Source organism: Callionymus lyra, chromosome 13 (genome assembly GCF_982586985.1).
Source record: "Callionymus lyra chromosome 13, fCalLyr1.hap1.1, whole genome shotgun sequence".
NCBI lineage: Eukaryota > Metazoa > Chordata > Actinopteri > Syngnathiformes > Callionymidae > Callionymus > Callionymus lyra.
This window is the reverse complement of record NC_141830.1, coordinates 26,083,272-26,108,694: the sequence shown is the minus strand read 5'-3', so window position 1 is coordinate 26,108,694 and position 25,423 is coordinate 26,083,272. Positions and strand designations below refer to the sequence as shown.

The window sequence follows — 25,423 nt, the reverse complement described above, 5'->3', positions numbered from 1 at the left end:
TGACAGTCATCCAATCACGTAGCTACAGATGAAACCTTCATCCTTCAAACATCCCGGTTCTTCTAGAACGATCGTCTCGTGAACGCTCCCCGATCATCGGCGTCAAGGCCCGTTCACAGTGGGCGAAGGTAAAAGACGACGCCGTGGTGAAAAGGCACAAGGCAGTAATGACTAATGAAAACAGCCGAGTTAGTGCTGCCATTCAGCAGAAGGGCCTGCTGCTGTGGAATGTGAGGCGCCATTCATTCACACGGGTTAAAAATGCATTTTTGCCACCACAAAGCCCTGCCTTGTCCTCATTGTTCCTCGACACGGCAATAAAACACAAGCCCAAAAACTGATATTAAAAGTACGAGCCATCTCAAGGAGGACGTTGCAACGTGTATCGTGGCTGGAAGGAAGATAAGAGCACGTTTGGTGAAGATACTATCAGTGGGGGGAGAAAACTACACATGACAAAGACTCTCATTTCGAAACATCAGTGGGTTCTCATCCATATGCATGTCTTACTAATACCCTCCTTTGACGTATCATTCAAGCCCAGAATAAAAGTTTTATTAGAAATGTTCACTTTTAAAATGAAGTATTTTATGGGGGGTAGGGGGTGGGCAGTAAAACACATGCTAGGTGTGATGAGACAAACATTGAGATTTACAACATAAAAAACGAATTATTCTCCTCTTATTTGATTAAAAAAATGGATTTTAAGATTGTTTGTTTTTTTGTCAACGGCTGCTGAAGTGGTTAGAAATAAATACCAAATGTTTCAAGTAAACGTACTTGAACAAATATGTGTTACATTAAAGTGTATTCACATTTTAAAAACTGTTTATTCTCCACATTAATGAGTTAACAAAGGGCAGAACGAGTAAAGTAGCAAAAGTAATATCAAGACTCTATTGTTAATTGATTCATGTCAAGGACAAAAAAAGTGTTTTTCATCCTAAAGATCAGGATTTTTCAAGACTTTTTAAACCAAGATCACTTTGATGATAACGACTCCAGATTAAAGACTTTTAATTCTCCAGTTTATGAATAGGTTTTGATGAATGTTTGGCGAGATAAAGGTTGATTCTGATGTCATCTCGTCACAAACTCCACCCACTCACCACCTACTTCTCTAATTCACTGAATCTGTCTTTTCCATGTCCTGTTTCCAGTTGTTTTTTTAAAAGTGTGGCTTAATTATGACTTACTTTTAACACCATTTGAAGTAGACAGTCTTATTAAATACCTATTACATACTGTACATGTATTATTAGTGAGTGTATTATTACTTTAGAAAATACTTTAAAGGCACATTAAGTGTGAATTATATGTAGAAAAGGCATCATAATAAAGAGTCAAAAAGTGTGGCATGAAGGGCAAGAATTCACCAAAACAACAGACAAGACAACGCCTAGTTTCTTTCTGAATGTTGCTGCAACTGAAAACAACATCGGGGAGGTTTAAGCACACGTGTGTCACACAAACCAGGAGCTTCTGAGAAGTACCTTAGTGTGGCCCCTGAGGGTCTTTACTGTTCATGTCCCGGAGCCATGTATGGACTCTTTTAACAGCTTTTATGGAGACCTTTAACTCGATGGAACATCTACGTCCATCCCATCACCACTTAATGTACGATTCAACACTCGTTCTTTTACACTTGTGGCGTTTATATGTCTATTATTAAGTCACTTTTTAAAGGATATAAATCAGTTTTAAGTGAGGAACATTCACCTAAGTTACCTTTCTTCTTTTAAGTATCTCTGGCAGTTGGTGTTGCTTGACAGCGTCAAATAAACACGCTTCAAGTAAGAGACTGGGGTCGAAAATAAAGAACATTTCTTACCAGTTGAAACACAACAGAACAAAAACATCGATGAACTTCTGCAACAAAAAAAAAAAGAGTCGAGATTCCGACGAGATAGGAAGCAAACGAGACGTTCAAGAGCACTTTTCGACAGCCGATCAAAGATCCACGTTTCCAGAGTAAAAAACAAACAAATGTTGTTACTATTCCTTCCTTCTCGTGTTTAAGGTTCTCCTCTCACTCCACTCACTGTTCTGTCGCTGATGCCTTCACTGACACTACGGAGTTTTCGCTACTCACGTCAACCAGGAACCAAACAAACGCCCCTTTAAACACTTTTTTTTTGCCAAACGAGTACAGTTAATCCAAATATATTATCACCTCGGATGATGTTGCGATACACACGCAAAAAAAACAAATAATTCCCTCGCGACTCATATAGATATTTGTGTTAGCGTGTCCGTGAAAGCATCACACGCTAGGTTTAACACAACAGCCTGAGACTTGTTTGTATTGTTATATATATATATTATTGTACTGATCCACCATTTCTTCCACGACTTTTATCACGTGCTTGTGTCTTCTAGTCGCTTAATATGTAACAAAAAAAAAAAGTACAAGTTCCTCTTTCAAGCTACTCTTTCGTTTCACCAGTGTTGCCTTCACGGACACCATTGAATCGTCATATTAAACAGGTGTCATTCCAACTAAAAGTTGTACTATTTATTGAAATAGCCTAGTATTGAATTAAGTATTTAAGGGTCGATATTTAGCAAACATAAAGCAACAATGTGTGATTTGTAGTTTCGATTTACAATTTGAAATATTTAATTACTGTTTTTGTGCTGTTGTTGTACCTGAACGTTACACACTTACACCGACGCCTTATTACGTGGCGTTCAAAACAATGGGAGAAGAACAACAACACTTGATGTAAAAAAAAGAAAATGTTGGTTTACATTAATTAATTTTATATAAAATTGTTTTTTCTCAATTATTGGGGGGATTTTTTTTTTTTTTTGCAAATACATTTGTTTAAGTCATGATTAAAAAAGTATCACAGACAGACAAGATTTTTGGAGTGGAAAAAAAAACACATACACACACACACCCCATGCGGTATTGTCACGTGACAGTTTCTACTTCGGTCCGTTCTCGTTTCAGTTGGTTTTCCATCAACTTCCTGTGACTGTGTGTGTGTGGGGACACGTCACTGCCACAGGTATGATCTTCTGCACACATCCTCAGCTGGACGCAGTCACCTGTGTCAACGGCTTCATGCCAGATTAAGACCCCCCCACCTTCCTCCTCGTGCTATTTAATACCCCCCAACACACCGTCTATCTCCCCCTCCTCCTCCCACGTCTTCTTTCTCTCTCCTATTGAACACCATTGTCTCCAAACACAGCAGGCTCACATCCTGTAGATGCAACATCACGAAAAAGAAAGTTTACATGACCCCCCCCCCCCCCTTTGATATACACCCCACCTACCATCACTCCCTCCCACTCACCCCACCCTCCTCCCCCTCCCATGCAGATGAGTTGAGAGCATTATGAACAATCACAGCAGAAGAAGAAGAAGAAGAAAATACCACAGAGCCACAGATAATATCATGGCTTCACTTGTGCCTTGCTCAGAGGCACTATTATGTAGGACACCACTTCCTAATATGGATAACCTCCCCTCCTCCTCCTCCCCCCCTCTATCTCTCTACCTCACTCAGTGTATCCGCCTCAATACAACAATCTTTTTTTTTTAATAATAATAAAAAATGACAAATAATCCTGCATTATATTCCCTATAACTTGGAGCGGATCACGTGACTATGAAGAATAGTTGTTTAAAAAAAAAAGTTTAATCGCAATGATGCTCGGATTGATTTTAGTTTCTTAATTCTCAATTCTGAATCCATTCCTGCGCGACTCGAAAACGATCTTCATCATCCTCGTCATCGTCATCTCACATCAAACGCGTGTCAATATTATTATTATTTCTTTCTATATTTTTCAATCCCATGACCAGTGTTCGGAGGTTATTTATATCTGTCTGGAGGCGCGAGAGAGACGTGGATCTGGTGCTGATTCTTACCTGCTCGGGGCGACACGACAGTAATCCGGGAGACTTGCAGAAGGAGACAATCTAAAGGTGAAACATGTTCTTTGCGGTGAATGCTGAAGTGCATGATTGAGTAGGGCGAGTCCACGTCTATATCGTGGGGGGAGACAACCGACGTCTTTGCTACTGAAATGTAAAACACGGTCGCGTTCTTGTTTTTAAAAAGCTCACACTCGTCCTCATCCTATATTATAGCCTAATTTCCTAAGAATTAATCATGTAAAAAGAGAGATTTCTATTCATAACTCTCTGCTGTTTTGGACGAAATACCCATTCAGCGCTCCGATGGTTCCGTCCGTATTAAATAGAACTATCTGCTATTGTCTCATCAGCGAAAAGTTGTTGATACTGACCACGACTGGGAACTCATCTTGAGCCTCAACGTTTCTCTCAATCTGTTCGTGCGACGTTAAAACCAACACGAGCAGATCGTCGGTGTTGGTTTTACAGACAGCCGAGGATTCTTTTCTTTTTTCCTTTTTTTCTTCCTTGATCCACCCTTTCTGCAACACCCCAGACATCTGTTTCAAGGGGACACAGCTCTGACTTCTAAATGCACTTTAACTACACAAGCCTGTTCAAAAGTACACTCTGAATAACGAAATTTAAATATACTATTTAAAAAACGTTGAAACACATTGTTTAAAGTCAAAACTTTCTGTGACTCTTTAATTCAGCTTCTCTTCTTCATGATTTAATCATTATTTAATTATAATTATTATTATCAATCCCTGTGAATTACCCGGAAGCATTTAAAATAAAAATTGATGAACAAACAAATTTTAGTTGCTTTCACTTACAAAACCTGCCCAACAGGAATATCTAGAAAAAAAAGAGAGTTTGTTTTTATAAATATTCTTCTGTGTGGAATCATATATATATGAAGGGGTTTTTTTCCTTCACAAGTGTCACATTTTTCTGGTTCAGTTTCGGGGAGGACACTCGAGGGAAGCCACGTCCACGACTTATCATCTTATCAGCAAAAAAAAAAAAAGCCCTTGAATTTTAGATGCAAACATTCTCTTCCTTTCAGTCTCTGAGCTCCACGAGAGCATAAACAGATAGATCTGGTTTGATATCATTCCTTCTGTTGATCCAAAGGTCAAACACATACAATCGGTTTACGCTTCACACACATTTAACACACATTTAACACACACATTTAACACACTCTTCACACACATTCATTTGCTAAATGTTTCTATAAAAATCTCATCTCCTGCGTTGTAATCTGATCCACTCACACGCCGTGGTTCATTATCAACATGCATGGCAGGAAATACCCCCCCCCCCCCACCCACCCATGGATATCACAACAAAGACCCATAAGTGATACATAGTTCAGGCACAATGAACAGAGCTCGTAAGTCAGTATTCAGATACTTCCTGTTAGAAGAGAGCTTTAACTCCACCTCCACCATTCCCAGTTTTCCAGTCAGATGGGAATGTCGTCGTAAACACTCACCGAGGTGTTTCTCTCTCTCTCTCTCTCTCTCTCTCTCCCTCTCTTCACTCTCCCAATCAGCGTCTCATGGTTCGCGGGTCGGCGCCCGATGAACCCGAACTTTGGGAAAAGTGGCTCACGCTAACGCTAACCGCTACCTCCAGTGGTGCATGTGCACATCATCGCACATGTGTTCGCACATAATTGTGTGCATCTGTCACGCTGACCCAATAATGTGTGGCATTGTAAAGTACTGCTGACACACACACACACGGTACTCCGTCAAACATCAACGGTACTCTTGCAAGGGATGGTCCAAAAACTGTCCTGCTGGAAGTAAATAAATGAAAGTGGTCCCTTCGCCGTATCGTTGTTCGCCCTCCAAGATCTCGCTGTTTCGTGGATTTATCGTTTTATTTGAGCAGCAGATTAACTTAGTGGGATGAAATAATTACTGCACCCACCTTACTTAACCGATCAGTAAACTCCCATGATGCGGTTCTACTCAGGTTGTCAACATTTACAATTTTTTTTCTACACCTGTAACCGTCATGTAACCGAATACATGCAGTTGCGCTATATAACCACAAGAGGGTTCTGTCTTAATTCAAACATTAATCCCATTACAGTAAAGCCCTTCCAGTAGTTGTAAGTGAAAAAATGTTTTGTTTTGTAGAACCACTTCAAATAGGTACTGAAACATAGCCAACATAAGAGATAAATCCCATCACTTAATTTACCATATTTTCTTGAAGGTTTGATACGCTTTAAGTGCTTTAATTAAAAAGAAAATTGACAGTGTGCCTTGTTAGACTAATGTAATACTTTTGTTCTTACTTACTGACCTCCTACCCATTATATCTGGTACAAAAATTTGTTAAAATGTTTGTAAACTTTGAAGCTACATGACAAATTATTGATCCACGAGACTCCATAGTATTACTGAGGGAATTTTCTTAGTATAACTGTGTGAGGTTAGAATTACTGCATGAGTCACTGTGGTAATACTCAAAAAAGGTAAGTTTTACTCAACCAGTCACCGTTGTATATCTATCCAAGTTATTGTGGTATTTCACTAGACTCACTATAGTTTTACTCCGCTAGAGTACATTATATTACTGCGTGAGTCACTGTCATATTAAATTGTGAGGTTACATAGTATTACTGCACGATTCACAGTAGTATTAATATGTGAGGTTTAATAGTATTACTGTGCGAGTCACTGTAGTATTACTCTGCAAGGCTACATAGTATTACTGCCCGATTCACTGTAGTATAAATTTGTGAGGTTACATAGTATTAGTGTGCGATTCACTGTAGTATTAAACTGCAAGGCTACACTGTATTACTCCACCTTATTTCACATTTAACAAGTGAAACAATGTATAGTAACTTCTTTGCAGATGTATTTAAATGCGTATAAACACGTTACCACATTATAACAATCTGAAACCTGAACATTCAAGAAGCTTAAAAGATGAAGCATCTCTGGAGAATGACCTCTGACCTCCACCCCTCAGATGTTGAATGAGACAAAAAGGAAAAAAGCCTAAACAATAAAACAAATGTCAAGGTTCGGTGAGACTTTTTGTAGCTGCCGTGCTAAACTGCTCCCGCCAGCCATTCTTTCCAAGTGAATATAAATAAATAATAAATGAAGAACACAAGGAGCAAACACACCCAAACGGCATTTTATTGTTGTGTTGTTGTGTATCTGACTCAGATGAGGAAGAGACGTCTAGTAAAATAAGAAAAATATAGTTTCAATGTTTTTGGTAAATGGTAAAAAACCTAGATATTTAAACCTTCTATCTTATATAGTGGAAAAAAGGCTACTTTGATGTTTTAAAAAACGCTCATATTATACATACTTAATATATAACAATTGTGTTTATAGATTGTTTATAAATACTGAACTTAAATGACAAAATACAACACAGTACATTTTTACATTATTTAAAGAACTAATTATGAAGCTTGTTTGTTTCAAAATATTGTATTGTATTGTATATTGTAAAGTATTTGCCTGTATTTATTTTAACATTTTCACAGTCTCACACTAAACATTTTCAAAGGAATAAGTGCATAATTACAAAAATAAATAATTTCTGGTTTTGTATTTTTCCTTTTTGGTAAGTTTAACTTTAGTTCAAACAGATCTTTTTTTTTGTGGTCTGACTTAAAGACAAAATATGATGAAACATGTGAAGATTCACTCTCTAGCGTTCTTTCTCTTTAGGTTTATAGAAGCATTTTAACATTTTTGTTTATAGTGTATGTTTTATTTTTTGAACAATTTCTAGTTGATTTTAATGTCAGGTAAAAGTAATGGTTCATTTTTCTGGATAAATATCAAGAAAATATGTACAACATAGTTTTATTTAATGTTGATATCTTGATATTATTTTCTTAATAATAAAAATAAAGATCAAAAGCTTTGAAATTGTACATTAACCAAGTTTTAAGGCATTTGTCTGTTAGTAACGTAATAAACTACAATAGTTTGTACTTACAAAAAGTATGTTTGTATCAAAAATAATTTTTGAGTCACTTTGGTTTTACTCTGCACTCACTGTAGTATTACTCTGCGAGGTTAGATAGTATTACTGTGCAAGTCACTGTTGTATTACTCTGTCAGTTTACATAGTATAACTGCACAAGTCACTGTAGTATTACTCCGCTAGGTTACATAGTATTACTGCATGAGTCACTGTATATATTACTCCGCAAGGTTACATAGCATTACTCTGCGAGTCACTTTAGTATTACTCTGCGAGGTTACATAGTATACATGCACGAGTCACTGCAGTATTACTCTGCAAGGTTACATAGCATTACTGCGCGAGTCACTGTAGTATTACTCTGTCAGGCTACATAGTATTACTGCACGAGCCACTGAAGTATTACTCAGCAAAGTTACATAGTATTACTGCGTGAGTCACTGTAGTATTACTCCGCTAGGTTACATAGTATTACTGCAGGAGTCACTGTAGTATTACTCCGCAAGGTTACATAGCATTACTCTGCAAGTCACTGTAGTATTACTCTGTCAGGCTACATAGTATTACTGCACGAGCCACTGAAGTATTACTCAGCAAAGTTACATAGTATTACTGCACGAGTCACTGTAGTATTACTCCGCTAGGTTACATAGCATTACTGCAGGAGTCACTGTAGTATTACTCCGCAAGGTTACATAGCATTACTCTGCAAGTCACTGTAGTATAACTCCGCGAGGTTACATAGTATTACTGCACAAGTCACTGTAGTATTACTCTTTTAGGCTTCATAGTATTACTGCACGAGTAACTGTAGTATTAAGCCGCGAGGTTAGATAGCATTACTGCACAAGTCACTGTAGTATTACTCTGCAAGGCTACATAGTACTACTGTGCTAGTCCCTGTCGTACTACTTTGTGAGGTAACATAGTATTACTGCACGAGTCACTGTGGTATTACTGTGCAAAGCTACATAGTACTACTATGCTAGTCCCTGTCGTACTACTTCGTGAGGTTACATAGTATTACTATCTAAGAGAATGTTACGTGACGTTATGGTTGTATTTGAATGATGGGCTCTAATGCATGATATGATGTTTTTATTCTCGACTGTAGCAGATGTAGTTCCCGTCAAAGATACCGTCGGAGGTGTTTGGATCCAGGATACGCCGTGTCAGGCATCATCCTCCAGTGACTGACACCTCCAGCCCCCTCGTGCTCAATTAGCCTGGAGTGCATTAGCCAGCGCATGCTAATTGTCAGCTGGTGGAGGAGAGCAAGGAGAACCCTGAAGGAGATACCTCAGGGGAAGTCAGGCAGATACAGGCGGGGGGGTGTGTGTGTGTGGGTGTGTGTGTGTGTGTGTGAGTGAGCAGCAGGCACACATCTTGCTACCCAGCATGAAATATTTATTGGATATCACATTACTTTTGTTTGAATAAAGCAAATACCAACCCTTGTGGACACACCTGCATTTCTTTCACCAAACTAATATTCAAGAGAAATATATATATATATATATATATATATATATATATATATATATATATTCTGCAACACCAGAGTCAAATACTCCACAATACTACACATATATACTTGTTACTACACTATCACAACACCAGAGTAAAGTACTCCACAAAGAAGAAGTCGTAACTGCTTTCATTTGTTTTCAAACCAAAATATGTCCAAACATCAGCGTTAAAAGCTGCTGGAGTCACTGTATCCTCTCGTCCTCAGTTCAGTTTAGCTGCGGAGGTATGTGATGACTGCTGCCACCTAGTGTAAAGAAGTTTAATTTCAGCACAAACATTACCAAACAGTGTGATTTTTATTCATTAATTTTTTTCACACTTAATAAATACAATAAAATGCCAAAATATGTCCAAACATCAACTTTAACAGCTGCTGGAGTCACTGTATCCTCTCGTCCTCAGTCACCGCCGGATTTGCGTGATTTCATTGTTCCTTGAACTGAGGAGGACGTGACGATTTTAATTGCAACACATTAAATTAACAAACGCTGTGAAGGTTTACATGTTAATTCTTAATTAAATTTAAAAAAAATTTACTTCCATTTATGCACACTTTTTTTTTTAAATATACCTGTAAGTTAAATAATAATAACTATGAACAAAAATGATTTAAAATCCAAAATAAAGGACGACACTGTTCTCTTCAATACAGTATTGTTAAAAGATAATAAAATAACATTGCAATATATCTGTATTCTCTTACAACTCCAATATATGTATTCTATTGCATATACAGTATATAAAACTTAATAATAATATAATGCATCATCTTAAAAGAAGACAAAATAAAGATTATTGCGCTATTCTTTTATTAACACTGTATCAATATCCAACACAGTGTCGATTTCCCTCTTTCTCAGTTCTTCAATCATAGTTTTAGTCGTATCATTCTGTATTTCTACTGTATTTTTCATTATTTTCCTCCAGTCTTATCAATTTCCAGAGGCTGAGGAGGAAGTTGGGGCGGATCCGAGCTCTCATCATTCATCTGCTGCAGCTGCAGCTTCTCCACCTGCACAAATCTGCCACACGACGGCAAAGTTGTGTCTCCGGAGCTCATCATAGTCACGTGGAACGGACGAGGATCATGCACCAGGCAGGATTATTTGGTGTTGAAGGTCCAGCACGAAGCAAAAGGTGACTGATGGCGAGTCCTGTGCTAGTAATATAGTTAGCTGGTGTAATGGTGCAACAATAATAACATCATAATCCCATCAGGAACCAGGAGCTGGAGACTGTGTGCCCGAGTGATGGAGCTGATTTCCTGGGTGTGCATCTTAAGCAGCGGCGACTGCAGGAGCCTGATGGATACAGGACGGTGCTGCAGCGCTGACATTGTCTCCAGTCCTCCTCCTCTTCCTCCTCTTCCTCCTCTTCCTCCTCTTCCTCCTCTTCCTCCTCGACCCCCCCACGCCTGCCTCTCAGCAGAATTATCAGTAAAAAAAAAAACAAGCTGCAGGAGCAAGTGCGGATGGAATGAATGCATGCAGATGTGCTGGGAGAGGATCTTGCATCACCACACGTGAGGATCTGACATACTTTGGAATGAAACACAGACTCATGAGAACATGATAGATTTTCATTTTTAAATCTCGAGTGAGGATCTGATATGCTTGGAATTAAACACAGACTAGTGAGAACATAATAGATTTCCATCTTTAAATCTCGAGTGAGGATCTGATATGCTTGGAATTAAACACAGACTCATGAGAACATGATAGATTTTCATCTTTAAATCTCGAGTGAGGATCTGACATGCTTGGAATTAAAAACAGACTCGTGAGAACATGATATATTTTCATCTTTAAATCTCGAGTGAGGATCTGATATGCTTAGAATTAAACACAGACTCATGAGAACATGATAGATTTTCATCTTTAAATCTCGAGTGAGGATCTGACATGATTAGAATTAAACACAGACTCATGAGAACATGATAGATTTTCATCTTTAAATCTCGAGTGAGGATCTGACATGCTTGGAATTGAACACAGACTGATGAGAACATGATAGATTTTCATCTTTAAATCTCGAGTGAGGATCTGACATGCTTGGAATTGAACACAGACTCATGAGAACATGATAGATTTTCATCTTTGAATCTTGAGGGAGGATCTGACATGCTTGGAATTAAAAACAGACTCGTGAGAACATGATATATTTTCATCTTTAAATCTTGAGTGAGGATCTGATATGCTTAGAATTGAACACAGACTCATGAGAACATGATAGATTTTCATCTTTAAATCTCGAGTGAGGATCTGACATGCTTGGAATTGAACACAGACTCATGAGAACATGATAGATTTTCATCTTTGAATCTCGAGGGAGGATCTGACATGCTTGGAATTGAACACAGACTCGTGAGAACATGATAGATTTTCATCTTTGAATATTGAGTGAGGATCCGACATGCTTCGAATTAAACACAGACTCATGAGAACATGATAGATTTTCATCTTTAAATCTCGAGTGAGGATCTGACATGCTTAGAATTAAACACAGAATCATGAGAACATGATAGATTTTCATCTTTAAATCTCGAGTGAGGATCTGACATGCTTGGAATTGAACACAGACTCATGAGAACATGATAGATTTTCACCTTTAAATCTCGAGTGAGGATCTGACATGATTAGAATTAAACACAGACTCATGAGAACATGATAGATTTTCATCTTTAAATCTCGAGTGAGGATCTGACATGCTTGGAATTGAACACAGACTGATGAGAACATGATAGATTTTCATCTTTAAATCTCGAGTGAGGATCTGACATGCTTGGAATTGAACACAGACTCATGAGAACATGATAGATTTTCATCTTTGAATCTTGAGGGAGGATCTGACATGCTTGGAATTAAAAACAGACTCGTGAGAACATGATATATTTTCATCTTTAAATCTTGAGTGAGGATCTGATATGCTTAGAATTGAACACAGACTCATGAGAACATGATAGATTTTCATCTTTAAATCTCGAGTGAGGATCTGACATGCTTGGAATTGAACACAGACTCATGAGAACATGATAGATTTTCATCTTTGAATCTCGAGGGAGGATCTGACATGCTTGGAATTGAACACAGACTCGTGAGAACATGATAGATTTTCATCTTTGAATATTGAGTGAGGATCCGACATGCTTCGAATTAAACACAGACTCATGAGAACATGATAGATTTTCATCTTTAAATCTCGAGTGAGGATCTGACATGCTTAGAATTAAACACAGAATCATGAGAACATGATAGATTTTCATCTTTAAATCTCGAGTGAGGATCTGACATGCTTGGAATTGAACACAGACTCATGAGAACATGATAGATTTTCATCTTTGAATCTCGAGGGAGGCCACAGTCAAGACTCCTCTGCTTCATCAGGGAGTTGATGTGGCAGATATTTCCTCTTTTTTCTTTTAGAATTGAAAGATATAATCAAATATTTGAGTTTAAACTTTTATACTGATGTGTATCAGTTACATATGTCAGTATTTGATGGTTGAATTTAAAACCTGAAATGTAAAAAACTTAATTTAAATGTTTTTTTGTTTTTTTTCTTTTTTGGAATAATTTCATTCAATTATTGAACATTCATTATTTTTAAATAACTGAATGAAATAAATCGATTATCAAAAATTATAATTTTTTTAATTAATTAAATATTTATTTTCCAAAAGTGAAAAGATATATTTTTAATTGGAAGCCTTTTAAAAGTAATGTTAAAAACATTGGTATCATAGTTCGCTTCAGACAATCATTGTGACACTATTATACCAACCTTTTTTATGTTGAATTAAAAAGCTGCATTTTTAATGAATATTAATAAAAAACACTTTTTTATTTACCTGCAACATGAAAAAATGTCTAATTGTTTCAAAATGCACGGTTACAAATAGAGTATCATAAACACCAGAGTCAAGTACTCGACAATATGACACATATATACTTGTTACTACACTATCACAACACCAGAGTCAAGTACTGGACAATACTACACATATATCCTTGTTACTACACTATCACAACACCAGAGTCAAGTACTGGACAATACTACACATATATCCTTGTCACTACACTATCACAACACCAGAGTCAAGTACTGGACAATACTACACATATATACTTGTTACTACACTAGCACAACACCACAGTCAAGTACTGGACAATACTACACATATATACTTGTTACCACACTATCACAACACCAGAGTCAAGTACTGGATAATACTACACATATATATACTTGTTACTACACTATCACAACACCACAGTCAAGTACTCAACAATACTACACATATATCCTTGTTCCTACACTATTACAACACCAGAGTCAAGTACTCGACAATACTACACATATATATATTTTACAACACTATCACAACAGCAGAGTCAAGTACTCGACGATACTACACATATATACTTGTTACTTCACTATCACAACACCAGAGTCAAGTACGCCACAATACTACACAAATATACTTGTTACTACACTATCACAACATCAGAGTCAAGTACTCCACAATACTACACAAATATACTTGTTACTACAAGAGGGTGTTTATTGTTAAAAATCTGTCGATACAATACGCACGATACTATAGTTTTGTTCTTAAATTTTAAATTAAATAGAGCAAGTTTTTCCTCGTGTTTGAGAAACACACGAAAGAAACTAAAAGAAGCTTCATTTCTATACTAAATTCGTGTTTTATTATAATCTCGCAAATATTTTACACATTTAAAAAAACTTTCAAAAGTAAAGTTAGCATTAGCAACATGAACATTCTGTTAAAACTGTAAATGAAAGAGTCCAAAGATGAAAACAAGTATATGAAAGTGATGTGAATTTGTGGGAATGTTTAAAAAACCCACTGATCTACTGATCTTGTTACGAGAGCTGAGAATGTTTTCTTCATTTGCTTGAATGAAACGTCTCCATGACTGAATGAGAGTCGACCAACTTGTTTTAGATTAACCTCGACTCTACACCTATCATTCTATCACAGGCGTCTTCATTAAGACAGAAAAAAGGGAGAAATAACTTAGATAACGAACGAAAGCGCTGACATTGACACTTTGACATTGAGTCTGACACGGATCTGGCGCGAGACGAGCGCTCACAGGCATGTGATGATGCCATGAGTTCGCTCGTCTGGACTCCGGGCAAACATATGATATTGATTATCTTTTGTTGAGCTCTCTCTGCAGATCTTCGCCCTGGAGGACTGAACACTCGCTGTTGTCTGGAACCAAGCTCCCTTACCAACCGTTCACTCGCACTTATGACCAGTACTGGTCAAAAGTATGTAGGTACATCAGTGTCAAAAGTATGTAAGTACATCAGTGTCAAAAGTATGGAAGTACATCAGTGTCAAAAGTATGGAAGTACATCAGTGTCAAAAGTATGTAAGTACATCAGTGTTAAAAGTATGGAAGTACATCAGTGTTAAAAGTATGGAAGTACATCAGTGTCAAAAGTATAGAAGTACATCAGTGTCAAAAGCATAGAAGTACATCAGTTTTAAAATAATGGAAGTACATCAGTGTCAAAAGTATGGAAGTACATCAGTGTCAAATGTATGAAAGTACATAAGTGTCAAAAGCATGGAAGTACATCAGTGTCAAAAGTATAGAAGTACATCAGTTTTAAAATAATGGAAGTTCATCAGTGTCAAATGTATGAAAGTACATCAGTGTCAAAAGCATGGAAGTACATCAGTGTCAAAAGTATGGAAGTACATCAGTGTCAAAAGCATGGAAGTACATCAGTGTCAAAAGTATGGAAGTACATCAGTGTCAAATGTATGAAAGTACATCAGTGTCAAAAGCATGGAAGTACATCAGTGTCAAAAGTATAGAAGTACATCAGTTTTAAAATAATGGAAGTACATCAGTGTCAAAAGTATAGAAGTACATCAGTATTAAAAGAATGGAAGTTCATCAGTGTCAAAAGTATGGAGGTACATCAGTGTCAAAAGTATGGAAGTACATTAGTGTCAAATGTATGGAAGTTCATCAGTGTTAAAAGTATGGAAGTACATCATTGTCAAAAGTATGGAAGTTTATCAGTGTTAAAAGAATGGAAGTTCATCAGTGTTAAAAGTATGGAAGTACATCATTGTCAAAAGTATGGAAGTTTATCAGTGTTAAAAGAATGGAAGTACATTAGTGTCAAATGTATGGAAGTACATCAGTGTCAAATGTATGGAAGTACATCAGTGTCAAAAGTATGGAAGTTCATCAGTGTCAAAAGTATGGAAGTTCATCAGTGTTAAAAGAATGGAAGTACATTAGTGTCAAATGTATGGAAGTACATCAGTGTCAAAAGTATGGAAGTACATCAGAGTCAAATGTAAGGAAGTACACCGGTGTCAAAAGTATGGAAGTACATCACTGTGTCAAAAGCATGGAATCAGTGTCAAAAGTATGGAAGTACATCAGTGTCAAAAGTATGGAAGTACATCAGTGTCAAATGAACGGAATTACATCAGTGTCAAAAGCATAGAAGTAAATCAGTTTTAAAAGAATGGAAGTACATCAGTGTCAAAAGTATGGAAGTACATCAGTGTCAAAAGTATGGAAGTTCATCAGTGTTAAAAGAATGGAAGTACATTAGTAAGTAAGTAAGTAAGTAATATATATTTATATAGCGCTTTTCGAGACCAGGGTCACAAAGCGCTTTAACAATCAAAACAGTACTCAAAACAGTACATACTTCAAAGATCAAGACAACACCGAGAACAACACAGGAGTTCGAGAAATTCAAGGAAAAGCCTGCACAAATAGAAACGTCTTAAGGTGTTTCTTAAAGGAGTCAGTAGACTCCATCAAGCGCAAAGAGAGAGGAAGATTGTTCCAAAGCTTAGGAGCAACAGCCTGAAAAGATTTCTCTCCTCTGGTCCTGAGCCGTGTGCGTGGAACCATAAGTAGATTCTGATCCACAGACCTCAGAGCCCGAGCTGGGGTGTAAGGCTGGATCAGATCAGTGATGTAAGGAGGAGCCTGACCATGAATAGCTCTGAAAGTAAGAACCAGAATTTTAAAGTTGATCCTGAAAGAAACTGGAAGCCAGTGAAGAGTTTTAAGGACCGGAGAAATGTGAGTTCTTCTACTAGAGCGGGTCAGAATTCTCGCTGCAGAGTTCTGAATCAACTGCAGGCGAGACAGCTCCTTCTTGTTAAGACATGAAAACAAACTGTTACAATAGTCCAGACGAGAAGAAACAAACGCATGGATTACAAGCTCCAGATCATGTTGTGACAGCATTTTCCTAAGTTTAGAGATTTTTCTCAGTTGAAGGAAACAGTTTCTGGTCAGTTTTCTACTGTGTTGAACAAGAGACATGTCTTTATCAAATACAACACCCAGGTTTCTCAGGCTCAGTTTGACAGACTGACCTAAGTCACCCAAGTACTGACTCAACCCTGGAATCGTATCATCAGGAGCAATCACCAGAGTTTCAGTTTTGTCCACATTTAGCTGTAAAGTGTTTTAACTCAGCCATTGTTTGATTTCTAGCAAACAATTGACTAAGCTGTTCAGCCTTTGGGGCTCAGTTGGGTCAAAAGAGCAGTAGAGCTGGATGTCATCAGCAAAAATGTGATAAGAAACATCTGGAAATCTCTGAATGATTTTACCAAGGGGAATCAAGTACAGCAAAAACAATAAAGGACCCAGAACAGAACCTTGAGGGACTCCACACAACAGATCTGCCGATTCAGACCTCATTTGATTGGCAGATACACTAAAACTGCACCCAGAAAGGTAAGATGAGAACCATTCTAACACAGACCCAGACAGTCCCATTTCATCCCTTAGCCTTCTCAGCAGGATCTGGTGATCAACTGTGTCAAAGGCTGACGACAGATCCAAGAGAACCAGAACAGTGAATTTACCAGAGTCAGCCGACATCATGATGTCACTGGACACTTTCAATAAAGCTGTCTCCGTAGAGTGATGTTTACGGAAGCCAGACTGAAACTTCTCATGGATGTCGCTCTGATCCAAGAACAAATTAGTGTCAAATGTATGGAAGTACATCAGTGTCAAAAGTATGGAAGTACATCAGAGTCAAATGTAAGGAAGTACACCGGTGTCAAAAGTATGGAAGTACATCACTGTGTCAAAAGCATGGAATCAGTGTCAAAAGTATGGAAGTACATCAGTGTCAAAAGTATGGAAGTACATCAGTGTCAAATGAACGGAATTACATCAGTGTCAAAAGCATAGAAGTAAATCAGTTTTAAAAGAATGGAAGTACATCAGTGTCAAAAGTATGTAAGTACATCAGTGTCAAAAGTATGAAAGTACATCAGTGTTGAAAGCATGAAAGTATATCAGTGTCATGAGAATATTCAACATTTTACTTTTTAAATGTTTTAACTTTGAACTATTTTTATTGAAATCTGATTGTTGTTGTTATGTTATATTGAAATGTTGATTTTTATTTTTTACAATTTAACTAAAAATAAAATATTTAAAAATTAAATTAATTTTCTTTTACACATAGAGTTTGAGATTCCAATTGTAATCATTCCAAAATAAATGTTCAAGATTAAATATATTTTCATTTTGTAAAAGTTTTAATTCAATGTAAAAATGTTGTTACCGTTGTAAGTAAGTAAGTAAGTTGATCCTGAAAGAAACTGGCAGCCAGTGAAGAGTTTTAAGGATCGGAGAAATGTGAGTTCTTCTACTAGAGCGGCTCAGAATTCTTGCTGCAGAGTGAAAACTATCAACTGTTCCTTGACCCATTATCAACATTCTCTGGAAGTTAACAATGAAATAAATGAATTAACAAACATCATTTCCTCAGAAGAGAAAGTAATGCAAAGCAGAAAATATATGGCAGTACATCAGTGCCATCATTTCTTCAATTCAATACGTTCTGTATTGACATTTTTAACTGTTTTTATTCAATATTGTAACATAATAATAATCCTAAAATTTAATTGGGATCGGTTTTGAATAATGAGATTCAATGTGTCAAGATGACCTAAAAAGGCCCGAAAACAAATGTGTTTGAGGTATCCCTTGTGTCACAAGGGTTAAAAAAATATCTATATTCAAAATGAATTACTTTTTTTTGTACAAAAATAGTTTAATATTTCAATATTTAAAAAACAAAAGTTCTAAATTCCTATTTGTGTTAATTAGTTACCTTTTAAATTCAATATAAATATTTTGGTATTTACTCATTATTTATTTAAATAAAATAAATTCTAACCTTTAATATAGAAATGTGAATGAAATGTACAAAAAAATGTACAATGAAAAATAATATAACTTTTACTGTTGAAATCAAATTTTTATTTTGAGGAGTCTTCAGAGTTTTTACTACTTTAGAGTTTGTCTCTTGAAAGTGATATAAAATAGTGAAATGAAATGTTTAAGCAGAGCTAGAAAAGTACTTGAATCACTCTCTAGAAACACAACATACAATAAAACAACACAAACACTTCCCTGAATTAAGAATTCTGGCAAAGACACAGGAATCAAACCATTCGTTTGGGTTCGACTTTGCTCTGCACTCGAGCAGCGACATTTTAGAATCTAGATGAAACTACTGAACGCCACCAACATACAGTAATATATATTCTGTACTCAGATATATACAGATATCCCTTAACGATAAATTATGAATACTCAGGATGACTTAAGGACTGAACTCCTCACGTGTCGATGTGAGAAGCTCTGATTCATAAACTTCAACCTCAAGGTCGACGGTTCAAATACCACCAGATGAAGGTTCACGGTGATATTGAGTCGTGATGTGATAAACTCATGGTCAGAGATGAATGACGTCAAAATACCAGTAAAAGTGGATTATTTTTTTGAAATAATTAAAATAAATTTAGATTAAAATAATTCAAAGCCAATATAGAAATCACAACGTCCTGTTTAATGTAAATATACATTTTGTTTGACTGGGACTGAAAAAATATTGACCCTGGCGTGATTTAGTTTATTTAACTAGTATCTCAATACTTGTTACTAGTGAAGTGTTGATAAAGCTTCATGAAACAGTGTCATTATCTTCAGAGTCCACTAGATGGTAGTGATGTGTTGATGAAGCTTCATGAAACGGTGTCATTATCTTCAGAGTCCACTAGATGGTAGTGATGTGTTGATGAAGCTTCATGAAACAGTGTCATTATCAGAGTCCACTAGATGGTAGTGATGTGTTGATGAAGCTTCATGAAACAGTGTCATTATCTTCAGAGGCCACTAAATGGTAGTGATGTGTTGATGAAGCTTCATGAAACAGTATCAATATCTTCAGAGTCCACTAGATTGTAGTAATGTGTAGATGAAGCTTCATGAAAAAGTGTCATTATCTTCAGAGTCCACTAGATGGTAGTGATGTGTTGATGAAGCTTCATGAAACAGAGTCTTTATCTTCAGAGTCCACTAGATGGTAGTGATGTGTTGATGAAGCTTCATGAAACAGTGTCATTATCTTCAGAGTCCACTAGATGGTAGTGATGTGTTGATGAAGCTTCACGAAACAGTGTCATTATCTTCAGAGTCCACTAGATGGTAGTGATGTGTTGATGAAGCTTCATGAAACAGTGTCATTATCTTCAGAGTCCACTAGATGGCGTCTCTGCACTATTTTCCTTTGTTTTGAACAACTGTTCTAATGAAACATCATTTTTAAACTGATGGCGCCACCTACTGACCTATGAACAACATGACACTGTTTCATGAAGCTTCATCACTACTTGGTACGTGTGCAGTAACTTATAACAAACATAACCACTTGTTCTTTTTATTAATGCAATCATGTTTCTCCTAATGATGTTTTTTTTTAGTTAAAGTAGGTTTTTTCCCTTTTACTTAACTAACATTTAATTTGGTGAATTTAAAAAAAATCATATTTTACTACAAATCAATTAAATCAGAAAGAGACTATAACCGCAATATAAAAGATCTGCTTGAGGTTTCTGCCTGTTTTTCGTCACCACTTTTCTTTGTCTTTATTCTTGTGACACTTCTTTCACATTGAATATATTTTTTGTTTATTAACTTTTTCTTCCGTGTATTTTAAAGAAGTTTTATAGAACAGGAGTCCAGTGTTACTCGTCCGTGTAACTTTTGGTCATTGGATTTTCAATTTAAGAGCAGATGTTTAAAAAACAAAAACTAGTGGTTATTCAATTTTCATTTAAAAAACGAAACAAAATACAATACAATTTATTTTACTATTAGAATCCAAAGTGAATAAACAGAATAGAAAAATCGGTGGACTTTAAATGTGTATGAACATTTAATGACTAAAGCACTAAAATAGAAAAACTGGCTGTTTTTCTATTCCCCTGAACGGGATATCTGGATTTTCAAAACAAGAGAGCACCGGAGAGTTAGTCAGACGCGGTAAAAAAAAAAACAGTCCGCATTTCGCGTCACAAGTATTTTCTTACCCCAAATCTTACCTCCAAGTTTGACCTAATAGCTCAATTGGGAGTCTCTTATTTTGAAAATCCTCACATCCTGTTCAGGGGAATAGAAAAACGACCCGTTTTTCGAGGAGGGTCCATCTGCAGCCTGAATCCTCTGCCTCTGCAGCTGGATATACTTGCGTTTTTCTGTTTCAGTGCATCGGTATTTTTTTCTAATTTTCTGTACATCTTCCAAATTAAATATTGACCAATTTTTCAATTCCGATTATTCTTTTTAGATTAAAATAGTAAACACGCCCTGTATTTTATTTTTTAAATGAAAATTGAATAACCACTCGTTTTTTTGTTTTTTAACATCTGCTCTTAAATTGAAAATCCAAGGACCAAAAGTTACACGGACCCTCTGCTGAGCTTATGATGTAGGAAAATGTGATTTTCAGTCGGAAACGATGTTCGGCTCCTGCATGACCTGCTTACCAGACACTTGGAAAATCTAAAATAGTTTGTGCATCTGAAACCTGTTTGAACGCCCACTCATCTAACCCTTCCTTCCACCGTTCTCTCCATCATACCCCGGCCCACACACTGTTCTTCCTCGTGTGGAGAAATTGCTATTACGACCACTTCTTTTCTTACATCCATGATCCTGGAGAAGTTAAGTTTAGTCCATGTTCGGTGTATGGATTTCTTATGTGTGCGAATTGTGAGTTAATATTTGTAAGTATTCTGGGTGTGTTGGAAAATATGAATATACAGATATATCGCAATATTTATTTTTAGGTATGTATTGATATTAATATTTTTTAAATCTATATTTTATTTGCTCCTGTTTCATTTTTATGATGTATTTTTAAAATAAAGTTAGTAAAATAAAGTGTTTTTTTTTAATTACAATTAACATGTAAACATTCACAGCGTTGGTAAATGTTTGTGTTGCAATTAACCTTCAGGCCACTAGATGTCATCGGTCATTACGTCCTCCTCTGTTCAAAGATCAATGAAATCCCACAAATTTTGGCGGTGACTAAGGACGAGAGGATACAGTCAATCCAGCAGCAGCAATTTAAGCTGGTGTTTGGACATATTTTGTCTTTTTGTTCTATTTATATATTTTTAAAAAGTGTGAATAAAATGAAGTGGAATAAATAAATAAAGAAGTTATATACCCAAATATTTATTAAATTATTATTTTTATATATATACGTTTTTTTGTAGGAGTGCGTGTATGTGTTTTTGTGTGTGTTCTACACAATCAGATGAAAACAAAACTCAGGGTAAAAAATAATGTCTAGCTTTGGATTCATGTTAAAATAAATGATGCAAAATGTATAGTATATATATAGTATATCATCTAAAGTATAAATGTAGTAGCAGTGCATTATTAAATGTAAATATATATATATATATATATATATATTTAAATATAACTTAGTTTGTACATGTTTATTCTTCTGGTCCAAGAGTAAAGTGTCGGAAGAAAAAAACTTCCTCACAAATATATGTCTTTAAAAAATATCAAAAGTTCACAATAATCATGTTGGATGATTTTTTTAAATGAATGTAAATCCTCTTAAAAATATTTAAATACATGTAATAAAGATGGTAAACATTGATCGAACAGATGTTTCATCAACTTTATTTATTTGTCATTCACGGATGAAAAGACAAGTTTTTGATGTGAATTAATAAAGGTAAACTATCAAAACACAGTAAAATTTAGCTCTGATGAAGAGTGAAATGAGTCCTGACCGTAGTGTCAACACAACACTTTAACTCCCCAAAAGTAAACACGCATCTTTCATCGCACACAGGTGTGTGTTATCTTCGATCTACACTATTTCTAAAAGTTGTTTTTTTTAACTGAGGAGCTGCTTTCCACTTATCTGGATCTCACTAATTACCTCTTACGCGTGTGTGTGAGTGTGTGTGCGTGTGTGCGTGTGTGTGTGTGTGTGTGTGTGTGTGTGTGTGTGTGTGTGTGTGTGTGAGTGTGTGTGTGTGTGTGAGGCGTGTGTGTGACTTTCCTGCTCATGTCAGAGGCAGCTGTTGTTTGTATCAAAGTGCTCGAACCCACTTTGTGATTTGTCCCATCTGAGCTTAACTTTTATAACCTGCTGTGTATGACGCGGAGACGCACAACCTGTCACGAGCAGTTCATTTATAATCACACACACACACACAAACACACACACACATACACACACACACACACACACACACACACACACACACACACACACACACACACACACACACACACACTCACACTCACACACACAACCTCACGTTATGCTGACAATAGCATCAACTTCAGCTCAGAAATGCATCTTGAACTCACTTTATTTAAAGACTGAAAAAGATAAATCATCGAGTCAATATCGACTGGTTGGTTTTCGAACTTGAGAAAAGTTTCTTATAGGAAGGTGTGGGAGGAAATCATGGCTTTTTTTGTGCAACAGACGGGGGGTGGGGGGGGATGGGTGTATTTCAACGTTTCCTCCCTCTTCCTCTGTCTTCTCTGCTCCCTCTCTTTGTTCAACCTCTCCAACACAACCAGCCCTGAACTTTCAACCCAAGTCAAAACAAACAGTTGAAAGCAGCGGAAATGAAAGAACGAAACGTGCGTTTGTCAATTCTTTCTTTTGTACACACAGTATTTTTTTTCAAAGTACTTTTGCAATAGTGGGGACTTCAAATATACATTATTTTCTTACCGGATGTTTATTTTCTAAGCTGATCAAATGAGACATGAAGTACTTTACAGATGAAAAAATAAACACAAACAAGGTAACAAAGAAGCAGGATATGCTTTGTGGAAACACACACACAAACATACATACACACACTTAAATGTTATTTTAAATGTGTAAACTTTGTATGGACTTTTTTTTTTTATAATAATTGAATTCAGAATTTGTTAAATTAAAACTTTTATTTAGTTGTGGTTTATTTATATATTATTTAATAGAAAAATGTAAGATATTTTCAAAATAAATTCAGTTTTTGCCACAAAGTAACAACAATAATTGTTTTTTAAATGTTTTTTTTAACTTGTAAATTTTGTATATAATTATTTTTTTAATAATTCAATTCAAAAGAATTGGAATATTAAACAGTTTAGTTACTTGTTTCTTTTCTAAATAATTGAATAAAAACATTTCCAAATATTTTCAAAAATAAATGCAGTTTTCCCCCACATAGTAACAATAATTCAAATGTTCTTTTAGCTTGTAAGTTTGTGTATACTTTAAAATAATATATATAATAATGGAATCATGATCAGCTGAAAGTTCGATCAAATAACTCTTTTTTACTTTTATACAAACATTTTTTGTATTAAATTTAAAAGGGTTAGGGTTAAAAACCAAACTCTATCTGTAAAAAAACATTTTTCTTTCTGAAAAATTGATTTTTAGAAAATGTGGTTATTAAAGAAAAAAAATGAAACACATTCAACCAACCTTTTGATATAGAAATGATTGAATTAAATATTTAAATCAAAAAACATTCACTGATACACCTCCGTAGTGAAGCTGATTCATGTGTTCCTGTAAACAACCTTTATTGACAATAGAAACCATTTTAAAGGTGGAATATTATCGTGAATGAATACATTTCAAAAAGGAAAAATTAAACATTATTGGTCTATTTCAAGGTTAAACGTGACAAAAGGTGACTTTTTTTCATCTGATGTTGAAATGATGGAACATCAGAGGAGAAAATATGAAGAAGAACTTCAACTATATTTGAAAAAATTATGGAAACTGTGATTTCTACTTCAGCATTAACACATTAACACACACACACACACACACACACACACACACACACACACACACACACACACACACACACACACACACACACACACACACACACACACACACACACACACACACACACACACTCACACTCACACACACACACAACCTCACGTTACACCTTTGTTATAACAAAGTGCAGATCATTCTCGGAAGTTATTGTTGATTCAATGCAAGAAGATCTGATTTATGGAACAACATCAGGGACATTGAACAGTTGAACTAAACATCTAAAATGTTGAAATTCTTGAATACTTTTATTGATATGTTTTTCATTCATTGATTAAATATAAAATGTTTATAGTATAATGGTAATAGTTATAACACCAGACCATAACAAAAGTACAATTCATCACTTTTCCATAAAGCATTTTTTAAAATTGTTTAAACAAACAGAAAAAACACAACATTTCAAAAAACAAGTTCAATTTGAAACGTTGAATTCAAGCGTCCAAATGTTATGACCTGTTATTATACTTTCGTACATCATACAGGTCAAAAATTGTGATACTTTTGTTTTTGTGTTGCTGCTCCTGCTGGTGTTTGTGCAGCTGCAATGATTTCACCTCAGGCTCCAAAAACACACACTTATCTCTGGTTGTTGTGTCTGCGATGAGCTGGAAAAGTATCTACTCGAGTCTCCTGAGCCACGATTAGGACCTGAAACTAATGATTAAGAGGGAAGAGAGAGAAGAAGAGAAAAGAACAATGAGATGAAAACAGGAAGTGGATATGAAGGCGATGAAGGAAGATTTTCAAAGTTAAGGTGCAAGAAAAAAAAAAATGAAACTCATTGGACGTATAATAATAATAAAA

General features: G+C 35.8%; 1 protein-coding gene across 4 annotated transcripts in view; it reads right to left on the bottom strand.

The window, feature by feature from the left end:
• The window catches only part of znf516 (zinc finger protein 516), a 71,639-nt gene extending 67,700 nt beyond the window's left edge, over positions 1-3,939 (bottom strand). For 3 of the 4 annotated variants that reach the window (XM_087805593.1, XM_087805596.1, XM_087805597.1), the window contains exon 1: positions 1,832-2,021. The gene's annotated coding sequence lies outside the window, so the exon portion shown is untranslated. Of the gene's footprint in view, positions 1-1,831; positions 2,022-3,883 lie in introns of those variants that run through there. The other variant, XM_087805594.1, reaches the window with a different exon arrangement.
• Between the last annotated feature and the right edge of the window lie 21,484 nt (positions 3,940-25,423).